Source organism: Vicugna pacos, chromosome 22 (assembly GCF_048564905.1).
Source record: "Vicugna pacos chromosome 22, VicPac4, whole genome shotgun sequence".
NCBI lineage: Eukaryota > Metazoa > Chordata > Mammalia > Artiodactyla > Camelidae > Vicugna > Vicugna pacos.
The window spans coordinates 15,908,098-15,926,384 of NC_133008.1; the positions used below are offsets into that span (position 1 = coordinate 15,908,098).

General features: G+C 36.4%; 1 protein-coding gene across 1 annotated transcript in view; it reads right to left on the reverse strand.

Annotated features, from left to right (window-relative positions):
• LOC140688427 (teneurin-2-like) overlaps positions 1–18,287 on the reverse strand; it is a 595,904-nt gene that overhangs the window by 553,389 nt on the left and 24,228 nt on the right. The window lies entirely within an intron of this gene.

The following is an 18,287-nucleotide window of genomic DNA, read 5'->3' on the forward strand; positions in this document are numbered from 1 at the left end:
TTGCAGGAGTTCTTTGTATATTTTGGATTTAAGCCCCTTTGCATAATATGTGTTGAAAATATATTCTTTCACCCTGAAACTTAATTTTTCACCCTATTCATCCTGAGCTTTAATATACCAATATTCCTAATATAAATGCAGTTTAATTACCGATTTTCTTTATGTTTATGACTATTCTATTCCTTTAAAACTTTCTCTATGCCAAATATAATGTTCCAGAAAAAATCACTGTTTTGTCTTTCACAATTTAAGCTACAATTCACCTGGAATTAGTTTTTTTGTGTGTGAGGTTGGGTTTTGTTTTGTTTTGTTTTGTTTTCCTATGTGGATTTCCAACAGAATCAGCAACATTTATTGAACAATGGTACTTCCTCCACAATGCAGTACCAAGTTTGTCATAGATCAGGAATCAGTACATGAGAGAAGCTGTTTATGGAATTTTTGTTTCAGTGCTCAGTTTGTCTATGTTTATAGCAATATTGTTCTGTCTTAATTATAACAGCTCTATAATAAAGTCTTAATATTACATAGAATAAGTCACCAACTTTGTCTTTTCCACATTATACTGGTTATTCTTGGCTCTTGGCAATTCCGTATGCATTTATCATCAACTTGTCAAGTTATATCAAGCAAAAGGAAATTTTTTTAAAACTCCATTCAATTTATTTAGATCATCTTTATGTTCTGTCAATACTATATCAGAGTTTCATTTGCAGAGGTGTGCATAGCTTTCATTAGATTTGGTCTTCAGTGGTTTGTATTTCTGGTACTTTCATGAATGGTATTGTTTTATAAAATTCATTTTCTAATTGCTTGTTTAGTGCAATCAATACAGTTGATTTTTACCTACTGACATTAGTAATTCCAGTATTTTTAATGTAATTTTTTTTGACTTTTCATGTAGATTTGTCTGCAAATAAATGGTTTTATTTCCTGGGTCTCAATCATGACTTCATTCTTTTCCTTTTTTTTTCCCTTGATTTGTGATATTGGCTACAACCATTAGTGCATTATTGAACCACACTTCTGTTATTTTAGGCACACTTGTCTTGAACTCAATCTCAGAGAAAACTTGCAATATTTTACACTAAATATAATGTTTGAAGTGATTCATTTTTTAATTTTTAAATTTCTTTTGTGAGTAACTTTTATAACTTAAGGAAGTTCTCTTTTTCAGTTTGCTAAACTTTTTATCAATAAAGAATGTTGTATTTCACTAAGATTTTCTGTATCTTTTTCCCTTTTTCTGTTAGTATGCTGTATTACAGTGATTTTCAAATATTAAACAAACCTTGCATTGATGGCATAAGCCTATTTACAATGCATTATTCTTTTTTAAATTGCTGGATTTGGTTTGTTAATAATTTGTTTAGGATGTTCTCCTCTACATTCATGAGTAATACTGGCCATTAATTTCCTTTTCTAATAATCACCTTTTCAGCTTTTTGGTGTCATAAAATGAGCGGGGGAAATATCTGCTCCTTGTTCTAGCTTTTGAAAGAATTTATGCTAGATTAGCATCATTTCTTCCAGAAATGTCTGCTAGAATTTCCTGGACCTGGAATTTTACTTTTTGGAAGGTTTTAATTCATAAATTAAATTTCCTTAATAATTACAGATAAATTTAGATTTAAAATTTATTCTTATGTAATTCTTTTGTGGATTTATCTAATCTAAATGTATATGTTTATTGGCATAGAATTGTCATATCTTTAATTATCTTTTTAATATCTACACATATGCAATATTGACTTCTTTTCATTCCTAACATTGGTAGACTTTCTTATCACATCCTCTTTTATACACTCTTGTGCTTTTCTATATTTTTGTCCCTCTATGATTTATTCTGAAAATTTTCTTATGTATCTTCCAATTCACTTAGTCTCTCTTTATCTCTATCTAATCCACTGATAAAAGTACCCACTGAGTACCTAACTTTAGTTATTGTATTTTTTCAGTTATCAAATATCTATTTTTTTTCTCTTATTTCCATGTTCCCCCGTAATTTTAATATTTTATTATTTTGATCATAACAAGCATGGTTACTTTAAAAATCTATATTCCATAGCTTTAATATCTGAAGTCCCAATGAATCTGTTTTTATTGTCTGTTGCTGTTATTGGTATTTATTCATGTTGTAAATTATTTGTAATGGTTTTTACCTATGTGATCTCATAACTCTATGTGCTGCTTCTAAAGAATGTGTCCCAACACTGAATTAAACAAATGTAGCGATAGCTCAAAGACCTGGGTCATGTTATTCTTCTCTTGATTAAAAAATAATAATAATGTTTGTTTCCATAAGATGCCCGGGGGCACAGTTACTCTGTGATTTCTCAGTCCAGTTTCCAGTTTAGCTTGGTGGGAAGCAGAGCTGCCGTCCCTGTGAGGATTTATCCAGTTTCCGCTCCTCTACAGACTCGGTCCCTCAGAGTCACAAACCAAAGTGATCAGAGTTTTACAACAGCCTCCCTTCCTTCTCCTGGTAGGCTCTAAATTTCTGATACCTTAGCTCCATGCACTATTTAAACTTCAGTCTCTCAGGTGATTGGCTTCATAATCAGAAAACACTCTGGGGGGGGGGGAACCAGAAGAACTCTAAGAATGGGATCCTCCTCAGGGCCTCCACCATCTTATTGATCCTGGCCTGGTAACATTTTTGTTCCCCAGTAGTTTCAAATAGCCATTTTTAACATTTTGTCTAAGTTTTCTAGCTGTCTTCATAAGAAATTTGGTTCAAATTACCTGGTGATTTATTACTAGAAGCTGAAGTCTAAATAATCTTTATGATGATATAAAATAACAAATTTTTTCAAAATGATGGAAAAGCTTATGTGCTTTAGATCAAAAGCTAAATTATTTGGAATTTACATTTTTTTTTAGTAAAATCAGTTCCTTAACAAGTGATGCTGCATATTATTAAATGATCAGAGTATAAGAAAGGATAAAGGAAACTAATACAATACTAATATTACTAACACTGATTAATCAAATAGCTAATATTAATAAACATAGAAAACCAATATTTATTGATAGTTGTGGTCCACTGACTACAAATGTACGTGTGTGTATGTGTATATATGTGTGTGTGCTTTTATATATATATAAAACTTGGAATATGTATATATATTCCTCCTATTATTTGATTCCAAGTTTACAAGCAGGTGCTGAAAGCTAATGAACCCACCATGACCACTAATGATTGCATTTTGGGTGTTTTTTTGCTCTTTTGTTGTATTAGAACAGCAAGCAATTCATTACTTCAGCCCACAATTAAAATGTAAGTATCTTTAAAGTAAACGGCAAAAACAACCCCTACATATTCCTCCTTTGAAAGAAGTAATTTTAACAGACCTTAAAAAAAAAAATTTCCCCCCCTTCCAGTGACCCAATCAAATCCTCCCAGATAACTGCTAAAAATAAGCACTATTTTCTAGCCTCTGGTTCAAAAACTCACAAAACTTAATGGAAAATAAAACTGAGGCAGAACTGGAATGAGATAAGAGTAAAATTCAGAAATCATGAGCTTTACTATCTAGTGGTAACAACAGACAATTAGCTGAAAGCTAATTTAGCTGAAAGCTCATTTAAACATAAATAGCTTGTCTGGGTTGAAATAAACCTGTACAAGGAGAGGTCTCCAAAGAGAGTCATGGGGCTGGGAGAAATTAGTTCATAGTTAAGGCTTTGATGGGACCTATTTTCTCCTCTCTTCCTTATTAACTGTGTAACCTGTTAGAACTTATGTAATTCTTGGCCTGTAACGTAAGAATAATAATAAATCTACCTCTTGGGGTTCTTATGAAGACTGATCAACACACACCAAAGCTTTGAACAATGAAGAGAACACAGGACACACTCAGTGAGGACTGTGTACCATTGTCATCATCATTATCACTAACGTTAGACAACTGAAAAGATTTTATCATGGCTCCAGGAAATCTGAGTAGGTCAGAAACATCAGACGAGTCTACGTTACATGAGTATCATACAAAATATACAACCCCAGAAATGATGGATACCATAAGTCTCTTTCCTACTCATTGTGAAGAAGTCATTTTTGTGACCTCTCCAAACTTCCTCTGAAACAAATTAGACATGTTATACTGTCCACTCCCAGCGGAATCTGCTGGTTTCATAAGGACAAAATACTAATAGGATTTGTTTTGATCTTCTCTGGGTAACTTCACAACCGGGGAGTTCTAGAAAGATGAGGGGAAACAATGCTTTAAATATCCATAGTCTGGCCCATAAACACAATTTGAATTATATTATAGCTTAGAAAGTCAAGTTATGAGTTAATGTATATGACTGAGTGAGGAATAAATGGCTTACAAATGAATTTTGAATCATACCTTTCTCAGAAATTAGATACTCCCTATATAAATACAAATTTGAATTGATTTCCTCTTCATATTTAGTAGTTTTCTTCTTGCTTCCATGAATATAGTCTGACTTCTCTCAGGGACTCAACTTGTCACCTTTAACAGAGCAGGCGGTTGACAAATGTTTTCCATAAAGGGTCAGAGAGTAACTATGTTAATTTTTCTGGCCATGTGATCTTCATTCCAACTGCTCAAGTCTAGTGCAGAAGCACAAAAGTGGCCATAGGCAATGTGGTGAACAAATGGGAGTTACAGTTACAATAAAATTTTACTTACAAAAACAAGTGGGTGGCTGGATTTGACCCTTGGGCCATGGTGTGCCTACCCCTGAAAAGTAATAGAAAGTCAAAGACTTTCTGTATCTCAGTCACTCCTACAAAGGGAATGACTTTGTTCTGGCTAACTATAGTTTGAAATCTTCACGCAGCTTTCTTTTACGGCTAGCACTGTGAGATATTTATTATTTATTTAAAGAATGCAATCTTGGGACAGAAGAAGGTATGCATTATTCAAACTTGCAATAATTTTTTTTTAAGTCTCTGGTATATAACGATACCTTGAGTTTAAGTGTATTTGAAAAGAATTCTTTCTCTCACATTGTTATGCAGACACTCAGGAGCTGTAGCAAACAGTTTGCACATCTGATTCTTTTCAGTATTTTCTCACCAACACTTTGATGAAAAAAGACTGTTATTTTAAAGATAATTTGAAGACTACCAGACATCACATTGTAGGGACTACAGTTTGAACTTTCAGGACTATAAAGCTATTTTATTAAGACAGAGGTAGGAAAGCACTAGAAAGCTCTACTCTTTCTCTCTTTCTCACTTTCTTTCTTTCTTTCTTTCCTCCTTTTAGAGGAAAGCACAGAAGTCTTGAAAAACTGAAATTATTCTTTTAACTTTGGTTCTTGAGTTTGTGAAGTTTTTTTTTTTTTCCTTTTTCTTGATAGACATGCTTTCATAGCATTTGACAATACTGAGGTGGGTACATTTTACTTAACAACTGGGACAGAGGACTGAAGCCAAAATTCTAAGCATGACTTAAATTTAGACACTGACTTCCCATCTGGACTGGAAGAAAAAGATTGGCTTTCTCCTTAACTTGTATTTACCTATCTTGTTGCAATATAATGAAAATTAATTAATCTGTGTTAGGGAAACACGTGGAAGACGAGAATGCCTTATAAGTACTAGATATCTTTAAAAGATGTCCCTGTTGGAATAAATGACTCCTGCCAAAATACTTGGAGAGAGAATATTGCTTTGCATTTAAAACCCTAATTTAATTTTCAGTAAAATGTTATTGCTTTCTTTGTTAAATAGATTGAATAACCATAAAGTCTTTGATCAAATAAATGCTACCATGGATGGATTATTGTCACATTGTGGTTGGAACAAACACGAGATATTGATCTTAGTGATGTTTTATTCATATTAGAAATCATGTCAATACAAGCCATTTGGACAGATGGAGAGTCATATACTTAACTACAGAATTTAACTACCTGTCCTTGTTTTCTTAAATTTTCCAGTTCATTAAAGCATCATTTTTATTAGTAAATCCAAGAATTAATGAGCTTGATAGCAGCTTCTATCACTGGGCTTTTGAGCAAGATTTTCTATTATCACCTGCAGACTAGCCTTCTGGGCATACAAATTTCATTCTTTTTCTCTTCCCTGAATTTTTCCATGAAACTTGCTTTGACGTTACTAATAGCAGACCAGAATTTAATGATTTTCAAGCAAAATGCCACTGGTGAATATAACTGCCTAGATTGCCTCAAATTTGTGAACAGTGCTAAAATAAACATTAATATAATTAATGGAGTGTCGTTTTACTGGCTTTCCTTCAGATAAATCCTGCCTCAGATCTGTTTAAAATAAAGATGTTTTAATTGGTATGTTGTAACTGACTTTCACTTCTTTTAATATGCAAAGGGGTAAAACAAATTCTCTATGAACTTAACTATTTTTAGTTTGGGTTTTGTGTTTGTTCAATCATCTGAAAATCAGTGGCTAAAATTGAGAATACACCCCCTCACCCCCTAATAAAGTATATAGCATACAAATTGCTTCTTTGGATTTGGTAGCATTCTGATGCGTAACACTGTGCTTCAAACGCTGTTTTGTTCTAGTTTGGGGGCCCGGGCTAGAGGCCAGTTCATTCCTCTTCCTGAACAGCTAATTCCACACCCTAACCACCTCCCTCATCAGGCTCTCACATTCCTGGCCACTATACCCTCACCTTAATCACCCCAGGGCCAGGTACCAGACAACCAGATACAAGCCCTGTGCCCCAGAGCCCACTGAAATCATTCCAACTGGCCAGTCCTAGGCCTGTTTCCTGATTTGTCATCTCTTCCCTTGGAAACCACAGTAAAGGTGCTCTGCTCGCAGCTCCCAGCTTCCTCTGCCTTGTGATGGACGCTGTGTGCCATGTACCACCTGCAACCTCGGGAATGATGAGAAGACTGAACTGTCTTTTCAATGGCAGTCATCTCCTATCTATTCTCCTTATCATACCTAGATAATAAAACCTATTAATTAAAGCAAGCTGGACTTACTTTGTTTCGCTTTTTTATTTTTCCCTCTCTCCCTCTTTCTGAACCCCCTTCCTCTGTCCCTCTCTCCATCCCTTCCTTCCACCAAGCACAAGCAGCCATCTCTGCTCTCTGACTTGAAGATGCTTCTTTATATTCTGTGCTTTATGACACATTTCAAAACTGAAAACAGAGTGACGAGAGGAATGTCAAGCAGTCTGCCCCACTGAGGACTCACCGGACACTGCTGGGGCGCCCAGAATGGGGCCACCATGTGAAAGGGACACTTTATGAGGCCAAGCACTAAAAAGTGGATCGGCTCACTGAAGCCGCCTCAAGTGGATTCATGAATGCTGTTGATGACCTGCCTTGTATTTCACAGGTGTTTTCTGATGCCCCCCCCCACTACATGCCCCCATGCTCCTGACTTCCAGTAACTCCTGTCATGAAGCACACAAAGGAACTGTAGTTGTGTCACTGTGATAAGCAGGTCTCATCCGTGCAAAATGGGGGAAAAGATCAGATGTCACCATTGTAAAAGGGATTTAATCTGTGGAGACAGCGCTGAACATTTAGTGCTTAGCTCAAATGTTATTTCCCCAGGAAAACTTTCCCCAGAGTCTCAAACGAATAGACTGCGGTTAGGAATTTAGGGGAGGAGACACAGAGTAACGAGCTATTTTTATCAGGTCATATCAAGGATAGTTTATCACGGTTGACAAGGAATTTGATCACTTGGCTGAAGTAGGGTTTGCCGGATTTCTATACTATGTAACTACTCTCTTGTCCCCCTTTCCAGATTGTATTCTTCGGAAGGAAGTCACTATAAACAGCCCACACTTGAGGAGGGGGGAGTTATGAGAATGGAGTATCTACGTCAATTGTTTAGAATTCTTCTTCATAGGAGATTTGTCTCTTCTCTCCCATTAATTTATTCAATAATTTAATTATATCACTATAAACTTACGGATATTTATTTTATACCTTAGGTCATATTCGAATTTATGCTTTACTTTATTGCTTACATAGTTTCAGCCTTGGCCACTGAATGTTCTTTTTAGTTGACGCCTATGTCCCTTTAATGTACCCCCATCCTTGTGCTTTGTTTTGTTTTGTTTGTAGCACTGTCTTACTGTCTTGCACTAGAAAATGCTCCAAGCTCACTTGTACATTTTCTGCCCCAATCCTCGAATCAGTCCTTTCTCCAAGGAGCCTTAGCTCCTTTAAGAATGGTATTAGAAACAAAAATCTGGGTACTAGGGGTGCTCATTACTACTGAGGTGTCATTATTTCTAAGCTTGACAGAACACTGAAATATATGTGAATATACTAACTAAAGTATATATACATACTTATAAATATTTCCATATTTAACCCTCTGTAACTATATTAAGCTAAACACAAGAGTTCATATTGATGTCTCCAAATCTAATCCATTACTACCTGGATCATTTTAGACGTTTCCCTTTGCTTATCTGTAAATTCCCACTTCAACAGGGAGAAATCTGGCTCCTACCAATTGCCCTTTGTTTACTTAATGGTTCCTTTTCAGGATTCACAGATAGGAGTTTCAGCAGAGTTGTTAACTCATAAATCTGGAGGAATCAACACCATCCACTAGAGTACAGTGCTGAAGTATAGTTTGTTTGGACTTTCATCATACAGACTCTACGCATGTTCAGTGTTAACTTAGGTCAGCATCCTTTCTCCTATAGGCTTCAGGAAGATAGTTTTGCAGATGTGTAATACACTTAGATGTTAAAACAAACAAACAAACAAACAAGCAAAACACCATACTCTAATTTCCATCTTGGAATCCCCTGAAGAACTAAATGAACTTAAAAAAACAAACAAACAAACTTGTGTACATGTCACTCTTTGTGCCATCAAGTTCTAAGGGTTTTGACTGATGCACAGTGCCATGTATCGTACAGAATAGTTTCCTGTCCTAAAAGTTCCCCTGTGCTTTGTCTACTCAGTACATCCCAACTCCTTGAATCTCTGCAACCACTGACCTTTGTATTGTTGTTGTAGTTCTACCGTTTTCCAAAATGTCATATAATTGGAATCATACAATTTGCAAACTCTCCAGGCTGGCTTGTCTTACTTAAGATAAATTAAAAATTTAAAACAATTTCATTTTACCATAATTTATTCCTTTTTCAACACTCTCGTTTCCTTTATATAGATCCGAGTTTCTCACATATAACGTTTTCCTTCTACCTGAAAAACGTTTTAAAACATTTCTGACAGAGCAGGTGTGATGGGGATGAGTTCCTACTTCTTCTTTTTTATTTTATTTTTTTTTTGACTGAGAAAATATTTATCCTTCAATTTTGAAGAATAATTTAGCTAGATATAGAACTTCAGACTGGCAGTTTATTCCTTTCAATATTTTAAACATTGCACTCTACTGTCTTCTTCCTTGCATGGTTCTGACAAGAAAAAGTCCACTGAATTCTTATCCTCTGTAGAGAAGGTGTTCTCCCATCCCGGGCATCCTTCAAAATTTTCTCTGGTTTGGGTTTTCTGCACTTTGAATACAGTATGCCTGAGAGCAGATGTTTTGGTATTTATTCTGCTTGATGTTCTCTGAGCCTCCTTTATCCTTGGTTTGGTGTCTTTCATTGATCTTTGAAAATTCTTGACCATTATTCCTTCAAATATTTCTTCTACTCCATTCTCCCTTTCCTCTTCTTGGTATTCCAATTATGTGTGTGTCTAGGTTTTGAAGTTTTCCAGCAGGTCTTGGGTTTTGATTCTATTTTTTTCATTATTTTTTCCACTTTCCATTTCAATTTGGAAACTTTCTACTAACTTATCTTCAAATTAACTGATTCTTTCCTCAGCCGCGTCCAGTCTACAGATGAGACCATAAAAGGCGTCCTTCATTTCTGTTACAGTGTTTTTTATTTCCAGAATCTCCCTTTGATTCTTTCTCAGAGTATCCAACTCTTTTATTACCTTGGCCATCTGTTCTTGCATGTTGTCTTACTTTTTCCACTAGCGCTCTTGACATATTGACCACAGTTACTTTAAATGTCTCTGTCAGATAATGCCAAAATCTCTCTCATAGCTGGGTCTGGTTCTCATGTTTTCTTTGTCTCTTAAGACTATGGTTTTCCTTGCTTTTTAAGCATACCTTGTAAGCAACAAGCACCGAGATAAACAGGCCTTTAGTTTAAGGTTTCACATTCATCTGACTTGGAGCTGGTCTGTGCTTTACCTTTGCTACAGCTCTTGGTGCCAGAGGCTTCAAAGTTCTCTAGAAGCCTTGATGTTTGACTCTCGTGTTGTCTCTGGTCTTCCCTAAGAACTACTCCTCAGATCAGGACTGTGTCTTGCAACGATTTTAGCTTTAATGCACCATTGTTACAATAAAAACATGTTCACGTGGTGAAAAAATATAGGACAGGGGAGGCATTTTATAGTCACACAATTACAGCTCAGTCATTTAGTGGCCTAGACTATGAGCTTCACAGAGTGTTTCTTAGATCCTTACTCTCACCCTCCCAGAGGCTATTTGCCCACTTTGGATAGATACGCTTCTGGTAAAGTATCTTCTGGAGAGTGGACTTTAGTTATGGAGAATGTACTGGCATATTTCACAATGCCCCCTCCTCCCCTCCTCTGCCAGAGCCACGAGGAGATCTTCTCTGACTTTTTGTCATAAGAACCTCGTGGGGTTCCCAGAGATAGAGCCCACTAATGTATGAGAAGCCCCTGAGACCACGACCTTCCAAGAGTCTCTCACTCCCAAGAAATCCACACTCAGCCTCCAACACTTTGTTATGGTTACCATTTGAGGGCTCCTGCCAGCTTATGGCTCCAGCAGCTTCTGCTCCATCATGGAGACCTTGGCGATGTCTCTCTGGATTCCCCTTTCTCTCTAGATTCTGCAGTAGCACTTTGCCTTGCAACCTCAGTTCACTGATGGATGCAAAAGAAGGTAACAGTTTTCAGTTCATTCAGCTTTATTATTATTTTTTTAAGGATGGGAGTGATAACTTCCAATGTCTTAACATGTTGGAGCTAAAACATGAAGTTTAGTAATATATTTATGATGTCCTGTTAGGTAAAAGAGAAGCATGTTTTAAAACATGACATAAAGTACAAGGTTTTTATACTTACATATGTGTATATGTAATGAAAAACATATACCAAATTATTAATAGTTCTTAATCCCAGAGTACTGGGATAAAAGGTTATTTTATTTTCATCTACTTCTTTCATTTTGCTTTCTAAAGTTTCTACAATGAACTGTTATCACTTTGAAAACATATTATTTTAATCTTTTTATTATGAAATATGTTAAACATACATTAAAAAGTAATAAACAACCAGCTCCCCTTCTTTAGAGTGACTGTTTGTCCTGGTACTCCCTAACCAAGTTTTAAACTTTTAGTTGATATGCATGTACATGAAGTGTTTGTGTTTTAAAAATTTATAAATACGTTGTATTCTGTACATAACTTCCTGAAACTTGCATATTCTAGTTGAAGATGTGTATGCCTACAACCCAGGAATTTCAACATAAATGCCCTAAAGATGTTCCCTCATGAGTGCATAATGAAAGTTTATAATAGTATTTAATTTTGCATTATTACATTTGGGCAAAAAAAAACTGAAAACAACCTAAATTTCCATCAGTTAGAGGGTAGATAATAGATTAGCATATTCGTACAAATGAATAGTGTAAAAAAATTAAAATGTGCGATTAGATCAACAGGCCATGAACACAGGTAAATCTCAAGTAACATTATACTGGCTTAAACATCTGTAAATATTTAAATAAAAAAAGTATTCACTCTTTATTCCTGTTCTCAAATTAATAATAGCAACATTCTCTTTTTAATAATTCAACAGCTATCCTGGAGTTCTTTTCACTTCATCACTTCCATCACCGTCAGCTATTTCAAAAATTACACTTGTGATATCACCAATACTTGGATTTCAAATTACTCTCCCACAGTTTAATGATCATCTTCACTCATTTTGTCCATCTTTAAACACTTCTTGATTTTATCCTGAACTAAGTAACATCCAAGGCGACAATCTCCTAAACTCTATCTAGCACACCGTATCTTCCTCCCCTCATTCCTCCTGTCAGTGCAGTCTTGCTGAAGATGTTCCTTTGCCTTCATAATAATCTTCACCCCTCCAGCTTCTCACTGCTTCCCATTTTTTGTGAGATTCTGGAGGATCTCACGTGCCTCCTTCCTCATAGCATATTTAGCTATCTCACTGTCGTTCTCATGAATACCCTAGATTCATGCCTCATTTTTTTTTTCCCCTGACTTTACAATTCTGTTGATTTTCAACCCTGAGTCACTCCTCTCTCCTCCAACCCATTTTCTTTCTCCTTTGACTACTGAACACTGCTGGAGGAGGTTACGGGATCAGGCACAGCATGAAACACACCAATTCCTAACACAACTGGGCTTCTAAGGCTGCTTGGTAACCATTATTTCTGTGTCAGTTTCTTATTACACACCTGCAGGGGTTTGCAAGTCTTCCCTGGTCTTCTCACAATACCAAAGCCCTTGACTACCTTCCCCACTGGAATTAGCCTTGATACCTCATTGTCTACAACTGTACTGGGAATGTTAAGTTTGTTTAATTTCTCTTTATCTTTCTCTATATCTCAGTATTACTCTCTACCTTCAACCAGTATTTCCTTCCTCCTTCTTGTAGAAGAAATATGACTTCCTCCTGTCATAACTAACAGCTACCTGTATGCCTGTTTTGACATCCCACACGTGTCACCATGATTTTACTCTTTTACCTTTTATATTGCCTATTTCCCCTTTCTTCAAAGCCCCTTCTCTCCTGCTTACAAATATACTTAGATCTCCCCTCTCCAAATAGAATTTTATATTTTTCTTGCTGTTCCCTTGTTATCATCCAGCCTCCCTTTTTATCTCTTTGCTTACTCTTACTTGCCAAAAATGTTAGTTTAACATCTAAAAATTTTACATTCAGAATTATATCACAGAAAATAACATTAGAAGACTACCACAGCTGAGATTAAGTAAGTATGAAATCTGTTTCATGCTTCCTGAAAATCTTTTTAACAGAAAGTAATAAATCGTAACACGAAAAGCCCTAATCCCCAAGCCTTCCCTTTCTCCCTCGCCAGAGGTTGTCTCTCTCCTGAAGTAGACTTGTCATTCCATGCTTTTTCTGCATTTTGTATTTTTGCACTATATATGTATGTATGTATATATACAGTGCAAAAATACATATGTGGGTATATATATATATGTATATACATATATATGTTTTGTGTGTGTGTGTGTCTTTAAAAATTCAAACAGGGTCACATACTGTATATATTCTTTAATTTGTTTTCACTTCACGTTAGGTTTTCAAAATTAATTCATGTTAATACATTGTAGTGCTCATTTGTGAATTTTAACAACTGTATAAAGCTGCATTGTATTAATGAATGACAGTTTATTTCTCTCTCTCTCTCCCTACAGAAGTGTTTATATCATTTCCCCTTTCTTACTATTACAAGCAGTGCCAACGTCTCCTTGCCCAAGTGGGAGAGTTTATCTGCGGAGACCATCTAGAAGTGAAGTGCTGGGCTGAAGCATAGTCAGTATTACTAATGTGCACTTCAAAACGATCGTTCAAATTTACATTCAAACCAGACTTTGTGTCACTGCTTGTTTCCAGAAATCTTCACCAATACTTCGTGTTATCCAACTTAATTTGTTTTGCCAGTCTGATGAAAATGAAGTGCTATCTTAATTTAGTTTTTCATTTTGTTGATTATTACTTTGTAGAGCAGCCTTTCCTGTGCTGACTGGCCACTTGTGTGTTCTGTTCAAATAACTGTCTGTTTATACCACTTGTCCAGTTTCTTTTTTTTTTTATTGATGGGCATTCATTCATTTATTCAACAAGTATTTACTGAACATTCCGTCTCTAGGCACTCTTTTATGAGCTAGAGAAACCTCAATGAACAAAACAAAAATATTTGACATTTTGGAGTTTACACTTCTGAAGGGGTGTAGACAAAGAAGTTAAAAAATAAGGAAAATACATATTGTGTGGCAAGGTGATATATAAAATGGAAATAAAAATAGAGCACGGTAAAGGGAAATGTGTAAGTGGCAGTATGAAATACTGTGGTCAGTGCAGTTCTCACTGAGGGGAAACTTGATCAGACTTGAAATTGCCAAAGAAGTTAGCCAAACCATTTCCTGCAGAACAAAGCAGCTCAGACAAAGGAAACAGTGAGAACAAAGTCAGTAAGGTAGGTGCATGCTGGCCATGTCTGAAGAACAGAAAGGAGACTAGTGTGTGACTGGACCAGAACGAGGGAGGGAGGAAGAAACTGGAGTGGAGATGAGGGAGTCGCTGCAGGGTTCTGAGCTATGATCTGCCCTAAGGCTTTAAAGCAGCCCGTGGCTGCTGTGTAAGAATATGACAGAAGCAGGGAGAGCAACCAGCAGACTGTTGGCACAATACTGGCAAGAGATGACAACGGCTTGATCCAGGATGGTGGCAATGTACATGGTGAAAGGTGGTCAGATTCTGGACAAAGTTCGAACATTGAGATGGACTGGTTGTGAAGTGTTAAAGAAAAGAGAAGTCAACAGCTGCTCTGGGCTAGAGTTTGCCTTGAGTCACGGCAAGGATGCAGGTACTTCAACTGTGATGGGGGAAGGCTGGGGGCGGATCACGTCTATGAATCATCACAGGTATACTTGGCATAAAGATGGATGAAATCAACAAAGGAATAAATTAGAAAGACAAGAGGACAAGGATTTGGCTCTGTGCTAGTTTAACTAAGTATTGTAGGAATTCTTAGTATATTAGGAGATTATGGTCCTCTGAGAATTACCTGCGTGGAAAAATTGTCTCAGTCTGAGACTTTCCACTTCATTTTGTTCAGGGTGTCTTTATAATATACAAGTTCTAAGTTTTAATAGAATTAAATTTATAAATCTTTTTATCATCTTAATTTTAGGGGTTTTAAAATTTTTTTCTTAAAAATTAAAGCCATCTTTTGTTACACTTATTCCTAGTTACCTCATAGATTTAAATGCTATCTTCTCTAGAATTATATTTCTGTTTACTGTCAATGTATAAGAATATTACTAGATTTTGTATGTAGCTCTTCTGCGTTCTAATTTAGATTCTCTTGTGAATAATAAATGTACTGTTCATTTCTTTCCATTCACTATATACATTAAAAAAATCTCTTGGCATTAGTTAGGATCATTATAAAATGTGGAACAGAAAAGAGACAAGAGAACCACTGACTGACTTCATGATGAATATTTTTACCTTTTATTATTAAGATGCTGGGTTAATTTTTTGGTACCTTCATTGTATTAAGGATGTCTTCTTAGATTCCCTGGATTCTTTTTTTTTTTAATCAGAAATAGGTGTCTAATTTTATTAAATTATTTTATTTTGTATCCTTTGAGAAGACCATCTAATTCCTCCTCCTTTAACCTGTTAACATATTTAATTACATTAATATTTTTTCTACTGCTAAACCATCCGTGAATTCTTGAGGGAAACTCTACCTGGTCACAAAGTATTTCTTACACATTTCTTTGTTTGGCATGCTAATATTCTATCTAGGATTTTTGCATGTAGAATTTTAATTGAGTCAGACTACAATTTTTTTTCTCACACTTTCCTTGTTTCATTTGGGTATCTAGGTTATATATTACCTTTAAAGTAATATTGCAAAATATTCCTTCTTTTTAATCTCTCTTGAACAGCATGTAAAAGCCAAAGATTTCATGCTTGCAGAAGTTCTGGTTAAATTCATCTCTAAAATTATCAGGACTCACTGGGGTCTGTTCTCCTCACCTATATACGGTCTATTTCTGTGGTATACGTGCTGAACCACCGCAGGGCCCTCTAATTGCTCTCTTAACATCCTCCATTGCCAGGATGATCTTTGTAAACTCTCAATCAAATCATGCCACTTTCTAATGGTTTCCTATGGCCTGGAAGGTCCTGTGTGATCTGGCCCTACCTGCCTTTCTGACCTCATCCACCGCCATTCTCTTCCTAACCCAGTATGTTTCAAAATTAGTGGTTCTTATTCTATTCTTCAAGCTCACCAGAACTCACTCCCAGTTCAGGGCCCTTGCACTTTGCTGTGCCCTCTGCTTGGAATGCTCTTTCCTTAGAGCGGAGTTTGGCTGCCTTAATCTCATCCTTCCTATCTCAGTTCAAACATCACCTTTCAGAAGGGCTTCACCTGACTTCTGAGTGTAAACGATCAACCCCTCCCCTAGTCCCTCTCTACCCATGATCTGGTTTTGGTTTTCATTGTTATTGTTTGTTTATTTTTACTAACAGTTACCAATATCGAAGCTGAATTATTTTTCTAACAGATACCAACATTAGAACATATTTTTTATTTAATTGAAATAGAGTTGCTTTACAATGTTGGGTTAGTTTCTGGTGCACAGCATAGTGATTCAGTTATACATACGTTTATATGTGTGTATATATATATATATATATATATATATTTTATATCCATGTGTGTATATTTGTTATAAATGTTCCTTTTCCCATTCATTGTTTCTATAGGCTATTACAAAATATTAAATGTAGGTCCCTGTGCTATACACTAGGGCCTCATTGTCTATGTATTGAGTCTATTGCTTTTATTTATTTATTTTGATTTTGATCTGTTTGTGTTAGTTCCCTGTATCTTCTCCCCTAATATAGTGAAAAAGCTTAATGAAGGCAGGAACTCTTTCTCTGTTCTCCACTAAAATGTCTCCAAGTCCTAGAACAGTGTGAGTGCTTGGTACACAGGCTCTCAGGAGTATTTACTGAATGGTTAAATTAGTGGAGGGATAAAAGAAGTGACCCTCATTCTTCACAAATATTAAAGAAGGCCATAAAATCCTAATATGCCGAATTCCTCACACATCACTTGTTCAACAGACTTTTATTAATTGCCTACTCTGGGTCAGACGCTGTCGACGACATTGCATAGACAGCAGCGAACCACACAAGCCCGCTGCCCTCACTGAGCTTTCACTCTAGTGGTGGACAGCAGTCAACATCTAAAGAAGTAAACATGGACTATGTCTTGTGGCATTCTGGTAAGCCAGAGAAGAGAAGCTCTGACTGGTAGCAGCTGCCAACTTCCATGGTGTGAATAGTCAATTTCCAGCTTTTATGTCTTCACAATCACTGCACAAAATTTCTGAAAATTTAAATACTGGCTCTGGTGGGCAGGGCTTATTTTGTCAGACAGAATCAAGGGCTATGGAGAAACACAGTGCAGGGGTGGAAGGGAGGAGACTTGGAGCGAAGTGGCATTTGAGCAGAGGCTGGAAGGAACTGGGGGACCAATGTGGTTAAGCGTCTGGAGGAAGAACAGTTGAGGGAGGAGGAATGGAAAACAGAAAGGCCTGAGGTCAGGAGCACGTCTGGAATAACACGGATGGTGTGACTGGGGCAGAGGGAGCAAGTAGAGAGGAGTGGTGAGGCCAGGTGAGATCAGAGCGCCTCAGAGCCTATTCCAAGGACTGTCCCTCCTCTTCCGAAGGAGATGGGGCACCACTGGATCGGAGCAGAGGAATAACAAGATTTATAATATATAGTCATGCTAAATTATTAAGAACTACTGTCATGTTCTGCCTCCAAAATAAATAATAAACGCAACAACACAGCCCAGAAATCCTACGAAAGTCATGATCCGCTCAAGTGTACATGTAGCAAAATCTTTTTTTAAACCTGCAGTGGTGTTTTTGTTTTTTTTTCTTTATGAATGTAGGTTACAGATGTGTGAATGTCACATTTTTTTGTGGCTAACTGGAAGCACTTGTTTGTCGTTCTACCAATGACCTGCAAGTCTGGCAAATCCAAATGTCTGTCTGGCAGTTGGTGGCCTGTAACTCAGGGTAAACAGTCACCCATTATGTTGTACAGCAAATTTCCCTGCTAGATCATTTTATGATACTCATTTGGTTTTTAAGCGGACCTCCCTGCACAGGCTTAGTAACAGCCTAGAGAACAGGCACAGATTTTGATAAAAAAACTGATTTTTAATGTTAAGACTAGTTTTAATACGAGCGATTTTTGTGCTAATGGCTTTTTAAAGTGCCACTTACCTGAATATTATAGCTAAAGTGGGTAACACTGCAAGAAGTAATTCTGCATTTTGTATCCATAAAACTCTGGTTTTGGTTTGTGAATTCTACTAATGAGGTCTATATATGAGATAGTTAATACCCACTTGGCCTTCTTACAGATGCATCCCCTGACAAGAGGAGAGCTCTGTAAGAGAGTGTGAGTGGTTCTGCACAAACTCATAAGAAGCATCAGGGAAAAAAAAAATAGAAAAGGTAAAACCGTTCCCT